Here is a 6517-nt window from a genome sequence, read left to right on the forward strand (position 1 = left end):
TGCGGCGGAGAACGTCATCGGTTATGTGGAGCGATCTCGACGGAACGACTGGTTCGACGAGGAGTGTAGGAGGGTGATGGACGAAGAAAATGCCGCGCGAGCGGCAGTAGTGCAAAGAGGCACCCGTCGAAATGTGGAAAATCACCGACAGCGGAAGAGGCAGCGAGTCCGACTTTTCCAGGAGAAAAAGCGCCGCCTGGAGGAGGAGGAGGAGCTCCAGGAGCTGGAGCAGCTGCATCGTTCCCAAGAAACACGAAAGTTCTATCAGAAACTCAACGCATCCCGCAAAGGCTTCGTGCCGCAAGCCGCAATGTGCCGGGATAAGGACGGGGGTATCCTGACGGACAATCGTGAGGTGATCAAAAGGTGGAAGCAGCACTTCGATGAACACCTGAACGGCGCACATGCAGGAGATCAAGACGGTGGGGGAAGGTACATCGCCGGCGTAGCCAACGACGAAGAGGAGCCTCTCCCAACGATGAGTGAAGTTAAGGAAGCCATTCGCCAGCTGAATAGAAACAAGTCGGCTGGGAAGGATGGCATCGCAGCTGAACTCATCAAAATGGGCCCGGACAGGTTGGCCGATTGCCTACATCGGTTGATAATCCGGATCTGGGACATAGAACAGCTACCGGAGGAGTGGAAGGAGGGGGTAATATGCCCCATCTACAAGAAGGGCGACAAATTGGACTGTGAGAACTACCGAGCGATCACTGTCCTCAATGCCGCCTACAAAGTGTTGTCCCGAATCCTACTCCACCGCCTAACGCCACAAGCAAACAGATTCGTGTAAGTCATCAGGCCGGCTTCATGGAGGGACGGTCTACGACGGACCAGATATTCACATTGCGGCAAATACTCCAAAAATGCCGTGAACACCACCGACTTCAAAGCCGCATACGATACGATCGACCGTAACGAGCTATGGAAAATCATGGACGAGAACGGCTTTTCCGGGAAGCTGATCAGACTGATCAAGGCGACGATGGATGGAACTCAGTGCTGTGTGCGGATTTCGGGTGAATTGTCGAGTTCATTCGAATCGCGCAGGGGGCTTCGACAAGGTGATGGTCTATCCTGCATGATGTTCAACGTGGCGCTAGAAGGTGTTATTCGACGAGCGGTGGGCGAAATGCGGGGCACGATTTTCAACAGATCCAGTCAACTTATCTGCTTTGCCGATGACATTGATATAGTCGGCAGATCATCTGCGGCGGTGGAGGAGATCTACCGCAAACTGAAACGCGAAGCAGGAAGGATTGGGTTGATGATTAATACGTCCAAGACGATGTACATGCTGGCCTGCGGATCCGAGACCGACCGAACCCGCTTGTCCAGTAATAACAAGGTCACGATCGACGGCGACGAGCTGGAGATAGTCGAAGACTTTGTCTATCTCGGCTCACTGGTGACCGCAGACAATGACACCAGCCGTGAGATCCGGAGGCGAATTATCAGCGGAAGTCGTGCCTACTATGGACTCCACAAGCAACTGCGGTCGAGAAGACTTAGCCCTCGCACGAAGTGTAACCTGTATATGACGCTCATTAGACCGGTTGTTCTCTACGGGCACGAGACATGGATATTGCTCGAGGAGGACATGCGTACACTCGGAGTATTCGAGCGACGAGTGTTAAGAACCATCTTTGGCGGCGTACAGGAGAACGGAGTGTGGAGGCGAAGGATGAACCACGAGCTCGCGCGCCTCTACGGCGAACCCAGTATCCAGAAGGTGGTGAAGGCTGGCCGGATACGCTGGGCGGGACATGTTGCGAGAATGCCGGACGACTGTCCTGCAAAACAGGTGTTCGCTACGAATCCGGTAGGAACAAGACGAGCGGGGGCGCAACGAGCGAGGTGGTTAGACCAAGTGGAGCGTGATCTGGCGAACGTAGGGTGCCCTAGAAATTGGAGAACGGTTGCTATGAACCGAGTGAATTTTAGGAATTATGTTCGTCAAGTTATGTCGTGAGACGGAATACTATGTAAATAAATAAATCCCCAGTTAAACAACTCACTATCTTTGATACTAGACGCACCAAAGACATCAGACTTTGAAAATTTGAAAAATTTATATGATGAAGAAAAAACTTTGAATTACATATATTTCTATAGAAAACATTTTTTCTTTAATTTAAAGTACACCATATAAAAGTCAATATGAAAAGCTTTTATTTGAACCGTTCAAAATTTTTACACACAAAATTTATCTTATAATAGTAAGTAAATGAGTAAATAAACAATTTTTCCAGAAGTTAAAAACTTTAAAGCCTTGTAAATAAAAAGCCCCGCATTGCTCCATACTCATTTCACTTTCAATATTTATTTTTTGGTCCCAACAATACAATGAAAGAGTTTCCAGGCACCCCAAAGCATCATTTTAGAGTAATAGTCAAATAAAGCATAAAATGTCACGCAAATGGGTAATTTTTACCCATAAATGAGTACAAATTCAACAAAGTAGTTGTTGATTTGTCAAAAAAATCTAACTAGGGCAGATGTCAAGTTCCTTTTTGTATTCGGACATTTGCTGTAATATAAAATGATTTTCTAGTTAATTTAAAATGCTTCTGATCGTGGCGTAGAGGATAGCATTAAAATCTTCTAAGCCAATGGTTATGAGACCGAATTTCAGTCACGGCATACATAGTACACTGTTCTTACGGTTTTCATACCCTTTTAAAAACCTTGGTGTAAATTTCGTTGGTGGCTCAAGTATTTTTTAGCTAGCATCATATCCGCAAAAAATGTACGATTAGAGTTAAGTGAAAAGGAATCTCTTCGAGGAAACATTAAGTTTCATTGAGATCCTGTATGTGTTTGTAATGTAAATTTTGGGTACAATCTTTGTATGCAGTGTTTGTCTTGTACTTATTATTAACTTGTGTGCAATGTTGAATTTCTTCCTGCTTTGCACTCAAACGTTCATACATTGTTTTTGAACAATTCTTGAAAAATTTGGGTCACAGCCAGAGGATTCAAATTTCGACCTTTAGTTTGAGAGGAGCGCACGATACCACAGAACCATGCCTGATGCAGTGATACGAGAGCTTAAAAAATCAAATAAAAATTTTCGAAGCAGGAAAATTGAGGCAGAAATACAACTGTTTGTATCAAAGGAGATATAATTTTTTTTTCGTTACAAAATCCAAGATTTTGATATCAAAGCTTTATCTCAATAAGATTATAACATCTCATTGAAATTTGATTGAGAAATAATTTTGATGAGTTCTTTTGATCGGATGGTGGAGATTCCAATCATCTCTGGAAGATTTCTTCCAATCAAATTCGCTTCCATGTCACATTGAGTCCCATTTTTTCAATAAAAAATAGAAGAGGTTTTAAGCCATCAGAAAACATTTCGTGTATGGAAATACGCTTTCATGTCAAATTTTATCCTTTTTTCTCAATAATTACTCGAGTAGTTGAAAAAATTGCATGAAATACACCGTCCTCTTATACCCCCACTGGAAAGAAGAATGGGTCTCAAACCACCAGAGAAACATATTTTCATTCGAATACTCTCCGAAGCCAAATTAGGTTTTATTTACTTTAAAAATTCTCGAATTATGCAAAAATTATTGTATGGGAGACTACCTCAATCTTTTCTACAGGGTGTTCCATTATGTTTGAACACAATTTGAATACAACCCTGCTGATTCCGGATGCGCAGCTGATGTCTGCTGTGTTTTGTTGATTACAGTTCTTCTTTGTATCGTTTGTATCGTTACCTTACTAGTTTTCAAAATATTCGTGAAAATGAGAAGCATTTTCCCCTAATGGTGTGTTTTCTCAACATTTCGCTAAGTCAGTTGGCAAAAATGAAAGAAGTTAGCATTGGAGCGGTCCGAAATACGATTCGGAAGTATGGAGAGAAAAACAGCTTCGTGGACAAAAAAATTGGGCAAAAACCAGTTCTGGTGGAGTACACTTTTTTGCAGATATGAAATAATCTTCAAGAAACGAATTTCAGTCTCAGTTTTTGATAAATAACAAAAAGCCACAAATTCTCGTTTACCGAGGTGCAAAGGATTTTGAAGCTATTTTGATTATTTTGAGGTGCTCTGTTTTCAAAATACATAACTTCTGAAAATAGGTTAAATTTTTTTTAATTTTTGCACTTTTTGAAAAAAGTTTTCAACGATACAAATACATTTAATAATTCTCAAATTAATAATAAACGTTATGGAAGTTTTATTTTTGTGTACTTTTCGCCATTCGGTAAAATTACAAATTTTTGAAGAAACTTCCAACAAAATTGAATTTAAGATATTTTTTTGAACAAAAATCAAATAGTTTTGCAGGGATTAACAAAATTGTTAAATGAATTTAAACCTCATTTCAACTTTCTTCAGTAATGAAAGCAATATTGGTAATAATATCTATCCAAATTTTCAAAAACTATCGTATTTGACTTTTTACGATCATTAAAAATCATCAAAATATTATTCCTTTATTTATTCTTTATTTATGAAGTATAATGAAAAAATCCGAGAGCACTTTTTATTTCATTCATGTAGATTTGTTAGTTCATCAGTTCTCAATGATCGATTTTAACCAATAACTAACCCATTTCAAAACTTACAAATTCTATACATTAAAATAAGACAGACAAAAACTGACAAAAAATCGATTTCAAGACGCCAGTAGATACAACATAAATCATTCAAATATCAGGAACAAAATGGTTAGAGTTATCAATTTCATTCTATAAATCAGTTTATGGATGATTTTTTTGAAATAAAAAATCCTTCTGAAATCCTTCTTATCTTTATAGCTTCATATGAGGATTTAATTTTGAAATAAATTATTCGATTTTCAAAGCATTTTTTGTATTTTGAAATTATTCACCAATTAACAGTCATTTAAAAAAAAAATTTAATTTTTTTTTATCAAAATATATTAACAAGTTTGTCTTTGCTTTTCAATTCGGAATTTTCGTGTAATGAAAACATATTCTTAAACTCATAAATCCAATTTTTTTATAGGGAAAACCTAGTTTCTTCCTCTGGTCCTTTTTAGGTAGGAACCAGTATTTCAAATGATGGCGACAAAACCTTCAGAGCATGAAAATTTGAACTACAAAATACGCACGGTTGAAAATTTATAAACTTTCACTTTTATTTTAATTTTTTTTTTTTTTGATCGACCATGATTTTTTAATCTTATTTTTATTTTAATTTTTATCAAAAAAATAAAATAAAATAAAATAAAATAAAATAAAATAAAATGAACAAAAAACAATTATGAATACTTAAAAACTGATTTTTTTTTTAACTTGAATTTTGATAACGGGTAGGATTTGAATTTTAAAAAAAATTTCATCTTTGACTTTCATCACTGACACTCTTGAAATAAATTTGTATTTTTTTATTATCAATTAAATTCAATCATAAACAATTTGTATACAATAAGTTGTCTAAAGTTCCAAATGTTTCATTTCTAATTGAGAATTTACATTTCCAAATATGATTAATTTTCTTTTTTATATTCAACAGTGGTAATTTTCAAGCAACCCTTCCATTGAAAATGAAGAAAAGAAATGTGAGTCAAGTTGAATAACAATTCACAACTATTATCAATATTCTTATGAATTTTTTAACATGTCTTATTTCTGGCTAGATCTGAAACTTATTTTAGAACTCATATTTGATTTATTTTTGAATCTGATGTTATTATTGAAGTATTCTGTTAACTTGCTATTATTTTCTGGAGTTTCAGAAATATTGATTTGGAATTCCAAATTTATAAACTAGACTGCTTATAATTTATTCTCAAGCAAATTTCTAGCTCAGAATGAGGAATATAATTTTGATTAACTTATTAATGACTTCCCGGAAATAACAATGATTTGAAACTTCGATTTTAATGTGTTTTGAATCGTTTAATTGAAATTTTTTTTTCGAGTTTGTGTGATGGTCATTAGTAAGAAAATAGATTTGAAAACCATTATTTTATTGATATAATCAATAGCTAAATTTGAATTTCGTAAACCAACCCCCCTCCCGACAAGTCAAACTCTACAGTTTAAAAAAATTTGGAACGACAAATATTTTTTACGTAACTGAAAAAAGTTTTCAAAAAAGGTTTATTTAATAAAACGATTTCTAAAAGTCGACAAAACAATTTGAATTTTGCTTCATTGAATTTCTGAATTCAACGAAGTTAATACTCCTCCGAAAATCCGCTAAAAATATAATATTTTATAGAGTTGAGAAAAATACAAATAACAATTTTCTACAACTTTTTCGGCAAAAGTCATAATTTCATGCGGTTTTGGAGAAAATTGATAGAAACCTTAATTTTAAAATGTTATGTTATATTTTATATCTTTGTCAGAAAAGTGCAGAATTTTGTTAAATAATTTTCACTTATTTTGAAAAGTTTCAAGGCACCAAAATTTGTCAAAACAAGCTTTTATGTTCTCTGCACATCAAAAAAATTTGAATTATCGTAACCTTTTGAATGTGGAGTTAAGCATTTAGAAGAACAAGAAAAACAAAATGAAATTTAGGTT

The sequence above is a fragment of the Uranotaenia lowii genome, chromosome 1 (assembly GCF_029784155.1).
Source record: "Uranotaenia lowii strain MFRU-FL chromosome 1, ASM2978415v1, whole genome shotgun sequence".
Lineage (NCBI taxonomy): Eukaryota > Metazoa > Arthropoda > Insecta > Diptera > Culicidae > Uranotaenia > Uranotaenia lowii.